The sequence below is a fragment of the Quercus robur genome, chromosome 5 (assembly GCF_932294415.1).
Source record: "Quercus robur chromosome 5, dhQueRobu3.1, whole genome shotgun sequence".
NCBI lineage: Eukaryota > Viridiplantae > Streptophyta > Magnoliopsida > Fagales > Fagaceae > Quercus > Quercus robur.
In genome coordinates this window covers 82,810,975-82,829,265 of record NC_065538.1, presented here as the reverse complement: position 1 = coordinate 82,829,265, position 18,291 = coordinate 82,810,975, and the positions used below count along the sequence as shown (strand labels likewise).

The window sequence follows — 18,291 nt, the reverse complement described above, 5'->3', positions numbered from 1 at the left end:
AGAATGAGATTTCTATAAAGCCCTTTAGTAACAAAATAGGTCAGGTTATCAAACACTCACTTAAAAAACCATTAAACATATTACCATATTAATTTTAAACTTACTTATAAACAAATAAATCTTAACCATATTTTTAATCATACCAATATCTACAATTATTTATTCAAAAGTTTTTTCGACTCCACCTATCCTAATGTTTACTATGTTATATTAAAAGGTTAATAAGTGAGATAATACCAATATTTTACATAATAACCCTAAACACAATTATAGACGTATAAATCTTAGATATATTTATCTAAAAAATTGAACATATGTATAAACATAAAAATTATTTTGGGTCAAGTTGAACAAACAAATTCTAGATTTGAAATAGAGCTCCATAAACCACCCCCCCCCCCCCCCGGCGGGCGCATCCCTTCTTTCAATTACTACCTAAAACAAATATGTAACTATAATAAGTGCAAACATTGAAACAAAATCTCTAAAAAAATCATTAAACTTATACTCCGAAACCAACATCAATTATAATGATGTCAAATCTACTCGTGGACTAAAAACCATTAAACTAATCTAAATGTGTTTTTCTTACCACCCAAGCCATACTTGGCTGAACAACACTAGAAAATAGTTTGATAATTATAAATGTGATTCTAAAATGTAGAAGACTATGAATGATTGAATGACTTTTTTAATAATACTAAAAAATATTTAATATGTTTGTAATATATATATATAGTTATGTAAATTAGAAACAAAACGCTATAGAAATGTCCTAATTAACCTAATGCAGAATACATAAATTACAATGGAAACTTTTGAACCTATTCAAAATAAAAATGAGTTATAACTCTCAATTCAGAGGAAACAAAGCCTCTTAAATTCCTCTACTTTCCTAAAAAGTCAGGGCTAAACATAATTTAAATAAGTAATTGAGTTGTAACGTTTATGGACTAAACTAACTAAATGACGACAACAAATTAAAAATACATTTACTTATTCTTGCAAGATAGGCCATATATCAAACACTTGCTTAAAAAAACCATTAGACATATAACCATGTTAATCATAAACATACTTATAAACAAATAAATCATAACTGTATTTATAAATAAACATATAAGTAATAATAACTATTTAATTCAAACGTTTCTTCAACTTAACCGATTCTAATAATCATCTAATGTTTAATATGTTATATGAAAAGGTTAATTAGTTAGATAATATCAATATCAACTTAATATTATATACACACACACACACAATACCTCATTTAGAAAAAAAAAAAACATACAAATAAAATAAATTATAAGAAAATGTTTTTAAAACGCTCATCTTGAAATCTTTCATTTAGAAATCAGTTAATACGGATTGTTTCAAGTTCTTTGAGAATCCATTGTCATACCTCCAAACTTTTTTTTTTTTTGGAAAGTAATTGATGGAGTATAAAGTGAAACACAAACAACTTATTCATAAGATTTTTATTATTTAACTTAAAACTTGTAACATATGACTAACAATAGCAACATACATTATTTTTGGGCTGAGCTACGCTTTGAAATAATGTGTCTAATGTAGTTATTCAAGTGTGTTGAACATCACCTCAAAACTTTAAATTTCTTATTTGTTCCCAAAGTTGTACTAATTATCTGCAAACCAATTACAACAACCTTGCCATCCCCTTTAAACATTTGTATATGACATCTAAGCTAAGCCATATCATGTGTTACTCAATTCATTGTATGGAATTAAAGATGAAAAAATGAATTTTCAATTTGAAATAAAAATATATTTTCCCCTTTCAATGACTATCTAGATCAAAATTCTAAACATATATATAACTATACCGAGAACAAAATTTGAAACAACTTTTATTTTAAACCTCTAATAAAACCATAAATTTATAATTTGAGATCAACATCTATAATAATGATGCCAAAAAGGTAGTGCTAAACATAATTCTAGCAAATAATTGAGTTACAATTTCACTGAAGGATTAAAGAGGATCATAGAGTTGAATTTTGGGGTCATTTATTTATTAAATTTTATCATCTCTGTGTTTAAAGTTGTTGTTAAGATAACTGGTATGGATTTTTTAGTGCTGAAGGGATGGTCACAAAGACAATCGAATTTCAATAGAATATGTAAATCTTCAACTTAGTCGTTGATCCGCTTCCTCCAACTTAGAATTTCACCATTAGTATGAGCATGACACACATGATAGAGGCCCTCGATATAGCTGTTTTAAATGATAATTTTGTTGTTAATGATTTTATCAATAAAATATATGAAAACACTCCAAAACATCATCAAAATTGTTTGGAAGCTTTGACTTCAACAAGTGAAAAAGTAATGACACAAGTTAGAGGTAGATGCTAAGAAAGAAAATCTCCCAATCCCATCCATAATATTACCCCACTTTAATGGGAAATTATTTTGAACCCATTCTCATCTCTTTTTCATTTTTAAGCTCTAAAAGCCACTCCTGCCAAGTGAGGACAATGACCATTCATAAAAACAATAATCAGTAATCACATAAATAGTGTATGCATAAGAAATGGGTCATGGGATGACTTATTAAAGGCTAGTCTAGCCTTTGGTGGCCAAAGAAAAGAGCAACTATGATGAAAATAGTTTTCTTGGTGTTATTTGAGTGAAAATATCTATGCATATAGAATGCAATGGACAAAAAAAAAAAAAAAAAAAAAAACAATATTCCCAAATTAACATGCCACATAATTTAAATTAGAAATTATTGTAACTTTTTGTTATATCTATTGTATTACTCATATCGAAGTGAGAATCAACAACAAAAACAAACATTTCAGAAGATGAATACCATAATAAAATATGTGATAAAAGTTGAGGATTAAGCGTGCATTTAGGATCAATTTAGTTTTTCAAAATATGTAGTTATGTTAATTTTTTTAATAGAAGATATAGCCTTAGGCTACAACCAAGTTTGTAGCTAAATTTTGTTTCAGTTTATTTAGCTTTTCGCTATTTTGTTTACTAAATGTGTGCCAAAGTATGTTTGTATTTTGAAAAAAGTTAAGTTATAAAAAGTGAAGAAAAATTAATTTTTTTAATGGAAGTTATAGCCTTAAGCTACAACCAAGTTTGTAGCTAATTTTGTTTCAGTTTATTTAGCTTTTTGCTATTTTGTTTACTAAATGTGTGCCAAAGTATGTTTGAATTTTGAAAAAAAAGTTATAAAAAGTGGAGAAAAAGTGAGTTTTAAAAATTTGTACTTTTTTTATTTTTATTTTTTATATAGAGTTTCAACCTATAACGTCTGTTTCTTATGAATCTGCTCTTTATCATCAGATCAAGACATTAATCGGTTTTAATGTAGGCGGGGATTGATCCCCATATCTCTTATTAAACTATTAGAGACTTTACCATTTGATCAAATAGGAACCCACTAAATATTTGTACATAAAATCTAAAAAATGCTGAAAAGTTGGACCAAAACAAGCAATAAATGTATAATTAAACCTAAATTTTATTCTAATTCATCATTTTTAAACGTAATGTAAAGAGTTCTACTTTTATAATAAAAAAAAAATCTCACATTATGTTTTCAACAAATTGAGATGTTAATTTATCGTATGTTAAAATATAATAAAATTATACCCCAAACTCACAACAGTTCAAAATAAGCTCATTGTAAAGATATTGTGAATTTTATTGTGTTCGTGAAATTTCTCTAATAAAAAAAACTAGCTATTTATTTATTATATATATATTATTGATTTGACATTAATGACATTTAATAATATTTTGATTTAGGCTCTAATCATTTCGTATTTAACAATCTCCATACTCTTTCACATTTGTATTCATGATGGGTGATGTTTATTATACACACCCTAATATACTTAAGTTTACACACACTCATAAAATGCACAAAAATTGTAACTCACGATTTCAATGGATATTAGAGGCGTGTATAATCATGTGTGTGACAAAATGTGTGTAATAGTATTTATATTACCTAATATACAAGTGTCATGTGAAACATTTCACATCAAGAAACGAGAAGGCCAGGGCTATCCAAGCAAACTGGCAAAACGACCAAATTGACCTGCCATAGCCCAATCTGACGCCTCCGGCAGTCAGTGCCAGTCTCAACCCTCTGAAACCGACTCCGGCGAGTTGAGTGGCAGTTTCCTCTATTAATACCAGAGCACACTCGACCCGACCAAGAAACCCATCAAACTAAGGTTGAATCCACCCAAATCTGGCAAAGATGAGGCCTCCTCCACTTAGATCCAGCAATGTTTGACCCTCTTCCACTAAGATTTGGCCAAATTTGGCATAGATTCACTAAGATCCAGCCATGTCTAGTATAGATCCACTAAGATTCGGCCACGTTTGGCACAAATTTCGCCAGATTCGACCACGTTAATCTCTTCTCAGCTTAGATCCGATGATATTATGCTCTTCTCTGCTTAGTTCAAACAAAGTCTTGCTCTCCTCTGCTCAGATCGCCACCACCACCACTTCTTAATCGATTTCACCTGAATCAATCAATCATCTGCCTAAGCCCAATCCAACTCGACCCATGTTAATTGGTAGTCAGTTGCAAGTCCTGTCATCTTCCACTTGACTTGAGCTCGACGGTTTTGGGTTGAGTTCAAAACTGACCCAAATCGACTCATATACAGCCCTACGAGAAACAAATAGTTGATACTTAATAGAGAGATGATATCTCATGCGCCTAGGGCATACACTATTTTTCCCTTGATAGATCTATGAATCTGTGACTGCACACCATATGTCAAGATGGATACAAAAAGGCTACGGCCCATTGGAAAAGTATTAAGAGCTTCTTCTTAGAACTAGTAAAGAGTACAAGTTATTATGCATAGTCCATGATTGTGGATGTGGTCCAGGTTCTTGTCTCCTACAAAAGTCTCCAAGATTGTTGGTCCAGGTTCTTTGTCCCATTGAAGGTCTTTTTTTTTTTTTTTTTTTTTAGTCCCATTGAAAAGTCTTGGCTCTTGCCACTCATATGTTTCTCATCCTTTCCTTTTGTCTCATGATGGTCTTGACGCATTCAAATGTCTCATCTATGAACCATGCCCTGTGATTGAGGTCACGGTTTGGCTTTTCCTTGCAGAAAAGTCTCTGAATATATAAATAGATAGATAATTATGTGCCTGTTTGGTTCAGTTTTGTAGCCAAAAAGCACGTTAGCTAACTCAAAAAGTAAAATGGTGTGTTTGGCATTTTATATATACTAGTTAGGGCAGCACGTGCAAGGCACGTGCTTGTCGTGGAAAAAAAGTACTGTAGTAATTAAGATCAATTCTAGATTTTATTTGTATTATAAAACAAAAATATGAATCATTTGATTTTTAAAGTATATAGAGATTTACATTAATTAAAAGAGATATTAATTTTAAAATTTTTGATAATTATGTCAAAAAAAGTTAACCTTATTCGTTTAAGAATTTTGATCAACCACAAAGTTAGGGTAGCTATTTAACATATAAATATTTATTTAACTATAATAGTTTTTTAGTACCTACTTGCTAAAAACAATATATCTATTCTCTAAAAACTTCTAAGAATGATAACGAATATCATCATCTTCCAACAATAAACAATTAAGTTTTGCTAAGAAATTAAAAAAAAATAAAAAAAATAAAATAAAAAATAAAAAATAAGATAACAAAAGGCTTGTGTCATTGAATATCATCATTCTAACTTTCTAAGAATTTTTATCATTTAAAACTCAAAATACGTAAAGAAAATTTTTAGGATGTTAAAATTTAGCAGGAGTAATTTAGACATTACACAATAAAATATTTTAAGAATCATAAGTTTTCATTAGGGTTTAACTGAGAGAATAACAATATGACATATTTGCTCTTTTCCAAAATATTAAGGGAAAAATTGCATGATTTTAAAGTTTGAGGAAGAATTGTAAACTACCCCAAACATAAAGGATGAAAAATGTTTTTTTCCTAAGTTTTTTTTTTTTTTTTTTTTTTTTTTTTTTTTTTTTTTTTTTTTTTTTTTTTTTTTTTTTCGTGCAAAACTATGTGTTTTTACTTAAAATAGTGTGTAAAGAAAAAAATATATACAAAAAGTCAACTCAAAAAAAATTGTATGTGGAATAGTGAATTTTGGCTCAACAAAGTTAATTAAACCAACAAAAAATTTCTAAAAACACAACAGAATGACGCAACATTTTCATAATACCTTTATAATTTGTTATATTTTATTTTAACTTGTAAAGAATTGACAGTTTAGCAGTTTTGAAAATATTGTGACAATATCAAGATGTCTTAACATTTTTCACACAAAAAAATGTTATGTCCATGACATTTTCACAACTAATCATAAGTAGTAAGTTACTACAAATTGTTATTGGTGGGCAAAAAAGTAGTTTCATTGGTAAGTTTAAATTAGAACCAATAACAATTTACCATATTTGATTTATTATGAAAGTGTTATGAAAATTATTGTGAAAAAACCAAAAATAATATAGCAAATATACTAAAACTTTATGCATTCACACACACACACACACACACACACACAAAGGCTAGAAAGTTAAACAAACCATAACTACTGTGGCAAAATTACTGTAACTTTTCCCATTTACTCTTTTTATATAATATATATATATATATATATATATATATATATATATATATATATATATATATATACATTGCACTTACAATGTAAATTTATATTGTAAACACATAAAAGTTGGTAAATCCTGTACACATTTGCAAAATTTGTACAATTTTTTTTTTTTTTTTGCAAATGTATATAATATTTGCTACTTTTTGTGTGTATACAATGTAACCTTACATTACAAGTAGAAAGTAAACATATAAAGATCCTTAAAAAAAAAAAAAAAAAAAAAAAAATTAAAAAAAAAAAAATCTCAAACCAAGTTGGTGAACTTGAAGGAAAAAAAAGGAGGAAAAAGGCAAGTCACTAAACCAAAAATACTGTTCATAACACTATTCATGAGCTTATTCACTCTTTTTATATATAGAAAAAAAGAGCACAAATCGATGACTGGGAAAAAAAATTAAAAAAAAAAAAAGATGAACAGTACATATTGAACAAACCAAAAGTACTGTAACTTTTACACGTTCACCCAACAAGCGTCACAACATTTTCACAAAACATTTATTTTTAGTTGTAGTTGGTCACAATTTCATATTTTATTATTTTATTTTGATTTATAAGAAATTGACACCTCAATAATTGTGAAAATATTGTGAAATTTGTTGTGTCAGTATAACAATATATATGCGGGTTCTTATAAATATTTAAAAGGAAAAAAAAGTACAAACGGAAGACTGAAGAAAAAAAAAACGCTGTAGCTATAGTGCCACTTGAACAAACCAAAATGGCACTATAGCAACTATTCAAAACTTGGGGGAAAAAAATGGCTCACTACACCAAAAGGGGCACTGTAGAGGCATTGCCTTTTCTTATATAGTTAGTAGAAAAAAGAGCACAAATCGATGATTGGAAAAAAAAAAAAAAAATACATATTGAACAAACCAAAAGTACTGTAGTTTTTACACATTCACCTAACAAGTGTCACAACATTTTCACAAAATATTTATTTTCAGTTGTGGTTGGTCACAGTTTATTATTTTATTATTTTATTTTGACTTATAATAAATTGATACCACAACAATTGTGAAAATATTGTGAAATTTGTTGTGTTAGTACAACAATATATATAAAAGAAAAAAAATACAAACAGAAGACTGAAAAAAAAAATTAAAAAAAAAAAAAATGTAGCTACTGTAGCTACAGTGCCGCTTGGTGCTGTAGCTACAATTCAAAACTTAAAAAAAAAAAAAAAAAAAAAAAAAAAAAAAAAAGAAAAAGAAAAAAAAGAAAAAGAAAAGAAAAGATAGTGGTTAACCAAAATGGAACTATAGATGAACAGTGAAAAATGCTGTATGAACAGTGCAAAAATATTGTAGAAAAAAGAGCACAAATCGATGACCGGGAAAAAAAAAAAAAAAAAAAAAAAGCAATGAACAGTACATATTGAAAAAACCAAAAGTATTGTAACTTTTACACATTCACCCAACAAGTGTCACAACATTTTCATAAAACATTTATTTTCAGTTGTAGTTAGTCACAGTTTCATATTTTATTATTTTATTTTGACTTATAAGAAATTAACACCTCAATAATTGTGAAAATATTATGAAATTTTTGTGTCAATATAACAATATATATGCGGGTTCTTATAAATATTTAAAAGAAAAAAAAGTACAAACGGAAGACTGAAAAAAAAAAAAAAAAAAAAAAAAAAAAAAAAAAAAAAAAAAAAAAAAACACTGTAGTTACTGTAGCTACAGTGCCCCTTGAACAAACCAAAAGTACTATAGCTTTTATACTTTCACCTAACAAATGTCACAATATTTTCACAAAACATTTATTTTTAGTTGTAGTTGATCACAGTTTCATATTTTATTATTTTATTTTGACTTATAAGAAATTGACACTTCAATAATTGTGAAAATATTGTGAAATTTGTTGTGTCAGTATAACAATATATATAAAAGAAAAAAAAAGTACAAACGAAAAAAAAAAAAAAAAAAAAAAAGACAAAGTGCCTCACCAAAATGGCACTGTAGATGAACAGTGAAAAACGCTGTATGAACAGTGTGAAAACACTATAAAGGCATTGGCGCTTTTAGATATAAGAAAAAAAAAACTGTAGCTACTGTAGATACGGTGCCACTTGGTACTGTAGCTATTGTTCAAAACTTAAAAAAAAAAAAAATAAAAAAAAAAAAGACAAAGTGCCTCACCAAAATGGCACTGTAGATGAACAGTGAAAAACGCTATATGAACAATGCAAAAAAACTATAGAGGCATTGGCACTTTTAGATATAAGACTAGTTAGGGAAGTACGTGCAAGGCACGTGCTAATCATGGGAAAAAAAAAAGTAGCGATTAGGATCAATTTTAGATTTTATTTGTATCACAAAATAAAAATAAAAATAAAAATCATTTGATTTTTAAAATACATAAAGATTTACATTAATTAAAAGAGGCATTAATTTTAAGAATTTTGATAATTATATCATAAAAAGTTAATCTCATTCGTATAAGACCATGGCAGATCCAGTCCTATATTTTTTTATTTTATTTTTACCTATAACTTACACCTCAATAGTTGCAAATATATTGTAATAACAACAAAATATCACGACATTTTTAGTTGTGCTAGATCTCGATATAATATTTTATTATTTTATTTTGACCCATAAGGAATTAACACATGCGTCACAAAATTTTCATAATATCTCTATGTATACATTATACTTAATTACAATGTAAATTTATATTGTAGACACAAAAAAAATTGGCAAATTTTGTACACATTTACAAAATTTGTACAATATTTACCATTTTTTGTGCAAATGTGTATAATATTAACCACTTTTGTGTATTTACAATGTAAACTTGCATTGCAATTACAAAGTAAACATATAAAGATCTTAAAAAAAAAAAAAACAAAACAAAAAACAAAAACAAAAACAAAGCTCAAACCAACTGGCATACATGAAGAGGAAAAAAGAAAAAAAAAAAAAGTGCACCTCACTAATTGAATAAACCAAAAAAATACTATTCATGAGCTTTGGCTCTTTTTATATAGTTAATAGATATGCCAGCTTACATAAATATTTAAAAAAAAAAAAAAAAACTTTAGGCACTGTAGAAATTAATGTTAAAATGTTGTGGACTTAGCATTTTTTTATTTAATCTATAAGAAACTGAGATCTCAACAATTGTGAAAATATTGTGATAACAATAAGTGTTGTAACATTTTCTCAAAATATTTATTTTTAGTTGTGGTTGGTCAGAGTCTCATATTTTATTATTTTATTTCGACTTGTAAGAAATTGACACGTCAATAATTGTGAAAATATTGTAAAATTTGTTGTGTCGGTATAACAATATATATACCAGCTTACGTAAATATTTTAAAAAAAAAAAAAAAAAAAAAAAAAAAAAAAAAAAAACTTTAGGCACTGTATCTACTGTGCCAGTTGAATAAACCAAAAACACTACACAATAAATGTTGTAACATTTTCTCAAAACATTTATTTTTAGTTGCGGTTGGTCACAGTCTCATATTTTATTATTTTATTTCGGCTTGTAAGAAATTGACACATCAATAATTGTGAAAATATTGTGAAATTTGTTGTGTCAGTATAACAATATATATACCGGCTTACATAAATATTTAAAAGAAGAAAAAAAAAAAAAACACAAACTGATTACTGAAAAAAAATAAAAAATAAAAAAACTTTTGGCACTGTAACTACCGTGCCAGTTGAATAAACCAAAACTGCACAATAAGTGTTGTAACATTTTCTCAAAACATTTATTTTTAGTTGTGGTTGGTCACAGTCTCATATTTTATTATTTTATTTCAACTTGTAAGCAATTGACACATCAATAATTATAAAAATATTGTGAAATTTATTGTGTCAGTATAACAATAGATATACCAGCTTACATAAATATTTAAAAGGAAAAAAAAAAAATGTAGCTACAGTGCCAAGTCTATTCAAAACTTGGAAAAAAAAAATGGCTCACCAAACCAAAGCACTATAGCTACAGTATTTTAGTGCATTCATGCTTTTATATATATATATATATAGTTTACATATTGAAGTGCTAGTCAAATTCTCAGGTTTTGAAGAATTAAAGGTTCATGCTACCTCCGTTATAGGAACTATAACAAATATTGAACATCAAAGAAATTATTGAACTACTTGGATCATGCTAATCTACCCCAGTGTTTTGAAAGTTTGTACTTTGTAAAGAGTCGTAAATGCTAGAGCAACAAACGGCTGGGAGTGAAGACAACTGCCAAGTTGCTTCATGCTTGTAGGAATATTCTTAGGTACCTAAGAATATTTCACATTAATTTCACGTTCAAGATGTATCTTATTATACCATAAATAAAAGAAGAAAGAGCATCATTTTCTGTACCAAATACACTTAAAAATTACTTGTGAATATATATTAATACAACTTTATAGATGTCCTTGCTCAGTTCTTAGTAGGGACCCGTGCTTGCTTTTGGACACAGTCAAATTCTAGAGAGTTTCTACTTCTTCAAGGTGTTTCTGCAAAATTGGTAAATTCTGGATATTTTTGGGTTTCCTCCTTAATCGTTTTGGAGGCTAATAATGTATATACTCAATGCCCAAACTCTAGCTACTCTTAAACATGGATAAATATTTGCAGAAAGAAAAGAATATATATATATATATATATATATATATATATATGTGTGTGTGTTTCATTAAATTGATTATTAATAAAATTTACAGTTTTCAAAATATATAGGACCAAGCGGAGTGAAATTAAGAGTGTGTTTGGATACCGCTTATTTTGCTGAAACTGAAAAATTATTGATGAAAGTATTATAGATAAAGTAAAAGTTAGTTGAAATAGTACAGTGGGGTCTATGAATAGTACCAAAAAGTGTAGTAAAGCCCATAAATATTAGCAAAAATAAGCTGAATAGTGAAATAATTTGTAATTTTCATCTGTATCCAAACAGAGACTAATTAAGATTGAATGAATTATTTTTCTTGAGTTTTGACCTTCCCATTGTGATATTGAATGAGTCTAAATTTGATAAAGATGCAAGGTAAGTTTACACCATCCAATTCCAATATCACTATGGGGATGTTTGGATACCGCTTATTTTGCTGAAAATGAAAAATTATTGCTAAAAATATTGTAGATAAAGGTAAAAGTTAATTGAAATAATACAGTGGGGCTCATAAATAATGCCGAAAAGTGCAGTGAGGCCCATGAATAATAGCAAAAATAAGTTGAATAGTGAAATAATTTTAATTTTTAATCCTAACCCAAATGCACACTATTTGCACATTTGGATTGCACTGAAAAGGAAAGCAAACGCACATCTGCGTTTTTTGAATGGGTCTCGTGCACTGTTCACAAGACCTGCAAGTACTTTTTCAGCAAAAACAACTTTAAAATTGGGTCTCACGGCACTATTCACACATTTAAAAATTATTTTACTACAGTATTTTCAGTTTTTAATAATAAGCGGTATCCAAATAGACCCTATGCCTCAAGTTTTACAAAATTTCACAAAGTAACATATAGAGTCTAGTACACAAAATTCTTTCTCAATATCTCTCTGTTTCAAAAAATCAACTCCAATAAAATTAAAACATAAATACCACTACCTCCAACCATGCAAAGATGCCAACGAAAATGATGTCGCAACAGCCTTCACGGTGTGATTACTGGTTATGACTTATGACCATCAAACTCAGCCCTTCTGTTAATACAAGTATCAAAACCCCTTTTTTTCAAACAAACCAAACCAATCGAGTTTCCAACCTACCAACCTACCATAGACGTCACCTCGGAAGATGTCAGAGCCGCTGCAGGAATTTGGAAAATACTTGGGAGCCACCGTTTGGGTTGTGGTCACCACCCAAATCCATCGAAATGAAACCCAAAATCCAAAACAAAAGACAGATAAAAAAAATAATAAAATAAATAAAAAAAATAAAAAAGGAAAAAGAAGAAGAAATCAAATGAGAAAGATGATTACCCTTAGATTGTTGGGATAGAAATCATTGCTAGATGCAGCTTATTGGTGGGGAAAACACCATTTTCCCGTGTATCTCACATTGCTTCTAATATGTGTGGATTATACATTAATTGTTACCCAAAAAAACAAAAAAGTGAGAGAGATGAGAGGACAGGCCGTCGTATGAGGTTTACAACTGAATTCCTGCACAAGTTGAAGTTAATTGAAGTTCTTATACAGCTGTAGGGACTCAATTTGTGGTCCAAGCCCAAGATGTATGGAAGCTTGGCCCAATAGACCCAATGCAATGAATTTGTAGAGAGTGGGTAGAAAAACTGGGCTTTAATGAATGTAGCAACAATTGAAAATGATTTAAAGAATAAATAAGTAAAACAAATATGGACTTGAGCAAGTAGTTCGATCCTCGGCACTAGTCCAAGGAGCTCCAACTTATTATTTCTTGAATGATAGTGACAATGGTTACAAAGTTCAGATTGCTACAGCGTTTTCTCTCCGTTTTTCCTCCCTTTTCTCATGGGGGTTCTTCCACATTATATAGCTCCTTTCTGATCATCTTGACCCTACACTTATTGATCATCTAAGTCCATACTTGAGTGCCCATCCCATCAAACACCCCTTTCAACTATCTGTGAGTTGTGGTAGCCAAGGCAGCACTATTCAAAGGTCCTCTCCACATTAATGCGGCCAGAAAAGTAGCTGCAGTACATTTAATGCGGTGGTATCAGCTTTTCCTTGGATATTTTGAGTTTCCTTCCCTCCCACATGTTCATAGGGCACATTTCTATTCCTAGAGTACATACTTGGGCTAAAATGGCCGTATCCTAGGAATTCCTCCTCGGATATTCTTCCCTTTGACTCCCGCTTATGAAACTTTTACTGGGACTTATTTAATAGTTATTTGCTCTTTCTCGGACTGGTTAGTGTCCTTGGACAAGGCCCAATACATTATTTTGGGACCTAGTCCCTACAATACCCCCTCAAAACTCCGATTTTTCCCTCCCATCCAAGGAGAAAAAGTGGGGTTTTAACTCTCAAGAGATAAGATCAACTGATTTTTGATTCACACATGTGAGAGCGCGGTTTTATATGTCTCATGATTGTTTCTAATGCTTCGTAGTCTACGAGGCGCTATTAATTACTCCAGGCAGCTTTGTGTCCCCCGCATCCAACGACAAAACGCAGATCCAATGGTTGAGGTTTCTCCTAGTATTTTGAGCGGGAGTACTCCCTTCCGTCTTCACCTTCTATATAAAGCCTTGAAGGAACCTGTAACATCCCAACCCAACTTTATAATTAAATCATGTGTTTAAGTGGTTAATTACTATTTTAAACCACTTTATTTTTATAATTAATAAAAGAGTATTTAATAAGCATATTATTTTATAATGCCATGGATGTAACACCCCAACCCAACTTTATAATTAAATCATGTGTTTAAGTGGTTAATTACTATTTTAAACCACTTTATTTTTATAATTAATAAAAGAGTATTTAATAAGCATATTATTTTATAATGCCATGGAATGAGAATTGTAAAAATTATACATAACTAAATTGCAATCGGTATTTTAAATATATACTAAGTATTTACAAAATTATATTAAGTAGTTTAAGTTATTAGATATATAATTGTTGGTGTTTAATTAAATGTATAATGGTAAGGATATATATTATATATATATATATATGTGTGTGTATATACAAAGTGATATTATTTTGTAGAAAAGTGAGTGTGAATGCAAGAAAGTTGAAAAAGTAAGTTATCCTTCCTTTCCTAGCAATAAACGTGAATCACCCAAGATATTTTGCTGGACTTCTTGGCTGCACCAGAAATTCCCTTGGTCATTCTTGCTTTACTTCTTTGTCTTCTTCCTTCTTTCTTCTTATTGGTTGCACCTTTATCTCTTCTTTGACTTTCTCAAAGAAAGAAGACTCAAGAAGCTCCCCCTCTCTTTTCCCACGGGTCCAATTAAATCAGAAAATTCTCACTTCACTTTTCTCTCTTTTGTCTTAAGGAAAGTGCTTGGAAGCTCTCTTGAGTCTTCCCTCAAGTCCACGGGTTCACACACCAAAAGAAAACTCAATTCTTCTTCATATTCTCTCTAAGGAACCAGAAAACTCTCTCAAGCTCTCTACCATTCTTTCATGAGTGGTTCTATGTCTATTTTTCCCCTCAAGAAACATAAACTTGGTAAGGGCTCTAACTACCCTCCTCTTAGAATCCATGTTTTCCTTTAAATAATTTTAGTAATGGTATTTGTAAGTCTATATATATATGCTGTTTTAAGAAGCTTTGAAGTTGTGTTGGTGATTTGTTGAAGGTAGGTTAGGGTTTTTACTAATTAATGATTTTATAGGAGTAAGGAAGTAAGAAAAAGTTAGGATGAGTATTTTGATGCTGCTGCTGGGATTTTTGGTTGTGTTTATTTTGCTCTAAATGGTTAAATGACCATATGTAAGTGTTATATAACATGTCTTATGAGTGTATGAAAATACCCAAATGAAATTAAGGCCTATTGCTATTTGTTGATGATTTTGTAAGAATATGTACTGAAGCTGTCACTGTGACAGATTCTGTGTTCATGCATGTTAAATTATGTATTAAATTTTATATAGTGAATTTGGATGCTAGGGATAATTTCTATGAAACCTAAGACACCTGTGGTTGTTATTGAATTGGTCTCACAGCATTTGGATTAATATAAAAATAATGGTTTAATTTATAAGTTGCATGAATTTCTGACAGGACAGATTTGAGTATGCTGTCTTGTGTGATTTTTAGTAAATCATGGGTTTATTCTTTGACTCCAAAATTTTTATGGTATATACTGGACATACAGAGAAGTAGTTATGTAAAATTTCATGACAATTGGATGTGTTTGAGCAGCCCGTTTGTATTTTACAAATGGAGCCTATGCTGCTGGAATAGAACAGTGAATAGTAAGGGACATGCCTAACTTTGTGGATTTAATTATCAAGTTAGGGTGAATGTTTTGAGCTATAATTTAATATGCTTATCTTTTGGTATGTTTCGATCATAGATTAATTTTGTGTAACTTGTTTTGAGGTTTAGTACCCAAAGGAAGGGGTTCTAAACCATGAGATGGTTGTATGTATGAAGCTGTTTTGCCTGACGTGTTGTATGTTATCATATGAATCTATATAGTTACATGATCATGCTTAAAATATTTTATATTTATGCATGCATTATTGCCCTAACCTTAAAGCACCTTTTGAAATAAAGTTAGCTCTTTTAGAGATATGGGATTAATATAAGAATGTTGGTTTCTCTAGGATTTTGTACTTGTTGTTGATGAATGTATTTTTGTTTGTGGGAACCTCGTTGAGGTGGGATTAGGATTTCCTTAATTCTAAGAAATAGGCTTCGAGTTGATTGTGTAAGTCTATGACAAGGAAATTATGGATAGTAATAAGCTTCGATTTATGGTTTAGGTGTTACCAGTATCCAAGTCTAAGCTCCTTCAACTTTAGGCTCTCGGTTCCTCTGCTCTTAGGTAAGGGATAAGTTATATGGGCATTTGGTAAGTCATGAGGTTATTTTAAAGTATATTATGCATTAAAATGTTTTTGATTAGAGATATGACATATATTCATTATTCTAACAAAGATATGTTCGTGAACTTTCGAAAACTTATGTATAGGATTTAAGCATATTGATGCTATTATTGATTCCACGAACATGATGTTTAAAGAAAAGAATGGAAATGCTATTATGATGAAATGTTATGCAAGATAAGAAATTTCAGTATGATGTAAAGTATGAAATGTTTTCGGGTTATGTCCTCTGGTGATCTGAACTCTGCTAGTAGGGGTTAATTACTAACTTTCCATGGAAAATGTTATATGATTGGCCATTAAGTGGGACTGGCTCTGCTGTACCCGCCCCTTGTTGGTTACGGCCAACTTGTGGGGGAAGCCAACCTACCCCCATGGTTGGAAGATATGTATTATGATGTAATCCCGGGAATACCTGGCATTGTGGGGAATGCTGGATGCCTAGCACCGTGGTGCTAGAAGCCTCCCAAATAAGTACAGACTTATCAGATATGGGCTAACCAATAAGTTATTTATGAACAACTATGTTATGTTATTAATCATAAGAGAATTATTTTGTTTAAATGCATTGTGAAAAGTGAAAACTCTCATGGCAAGAAGAAGTTTCTAATGAAAAGAAAAGTTGTTCATTAAAGATAAAAGTTTCTGAAGTTCTGTTATGCTATAAAGGTAAAGTTTCTGATGAAAGTACAAGTTATGTTTAAAAGTTATCATATACCTGTTCTTTATGAAATGTTAAGTTTTATGACTATGAAAGTTATAATATTTTGGAAAGAGATTTATGAAGAAAAGTTTTCTTATTAGTCAAGATGTTTCTAGCTTAATACAAAGTTGCCAATTATTTGATTTAAGTTAAAATAATTATCTTGTAATGAGAATATATGTATGGCGACTTTGTAGGAAGTGAAAGAAGTTTAATCCGAAAGGTTTTAGTAATATTAAACCGATAAGAAAAAGGAGAACAATTATTTTCTATGATGAGCGTATAAGCTATTATTATGAATAGTATAAAATACTATGCATGAAAAGATGTTCTCCTGTTCGAATATTCATAGAATGAAATGATTTGGTTACATGCATCCTTATTGAATTCTCATATATCTTACCTTTACTGAGCTGTATAGCTCACCCCTTCCACTCTTTCAGTTAACAGGTTTTATTTTGGAGCAGAGGGAGCCTTAGTCGAGTTTTGGAAGGAGCTAGTTTAGTTTTATTTGTATAGATCCTAAATTAGCAATATGATGTTTAGATTTGTAGCATTGTTTATTTTAGGATCTAATGAAAGTGTATACCTTAAAGTATTAAGAGATGTATTATGTGAAATTTCGAATTTGAACAATTGGTGAATTATGTTATTCTTTGGAGTACACTATAGATGCTCTGAATGTCAAGTGAAAGGTTATATCATTTAAGTATAGAAAAAGGAAAATTATTCTAAAATAAAAAAGAGAAGCTTTTGGAAAAGTTTTGTAAAAGTTAAGTTGGTTCTTGTTAATATCAAGTTTAGGCTTGATATTAGCATGCCGGTCATGGTCACAAATCCGGGTACCGGGTTTGGGGCGTGACAGAACCCCTTTTTCTCTTTCTTCTACGAATCTCCAAGAACTTTAGAGAACTCCAGCGTCCAGTGTTCATAAAACGCACCAAACCCTTAAGTCTTCGTAGTCATTTCCTGTGAGAAGTTTTCTTTTGAAAAGATCTCTGAAAGTTTCAGAGATCGTCATACGAGTACTCGTAAGTTTTCATCTCTCTATATTACCCTTTTTCCTCTCGGCCTTTCTCCTCGGCTTCTCAATTTATCTAGATGGGTAGATTCAAGCATTTAGTAGACACACCGGCCGATATGAAGGGCTTTAGGGTGAAATACCGTATTCCACAAGGGGTGCTTTTAGAATATTGCCCCCCGGACCGAGTACTGACTGATAGGGATGTGGGTCAAGTCGTTATTCCCATGATTGCTTTCATAGAAGAAGGAATGACGCTTCCCATGGGTAGGATAACCAGAGACTACTTGCTTAACCATAGATTGACCCCCTATCATTGCGCTCCCAACCTATTTAGGGTCTTGGGCTGCGTAGATGTCATGAATGAGC

At 30.1% G+C, this 18,291-nt stretch overlaps 1 long non-coding RNA gene across 1 annotated transcript; it reads left to right on the top strand.

Moving 5' to 3' along the window:
• Positions 1 to 14,352: 14,352 nt before the first annotated feature.
• LOC126727414 (uncharacterized) lies at positions 14,353 to 17,559 on the top strand. Its single transcript, XR_007656238.1, has 2 exons — positions 14,353 to 14,813; positions 16,076 to 17,559. It is a non-coding gene; the product is annotated as an uncharacterized LOC126727414 (long non-coding RNA).
• Positions 17,560 to 18,291: the final 732 nt, after the last annotated feature.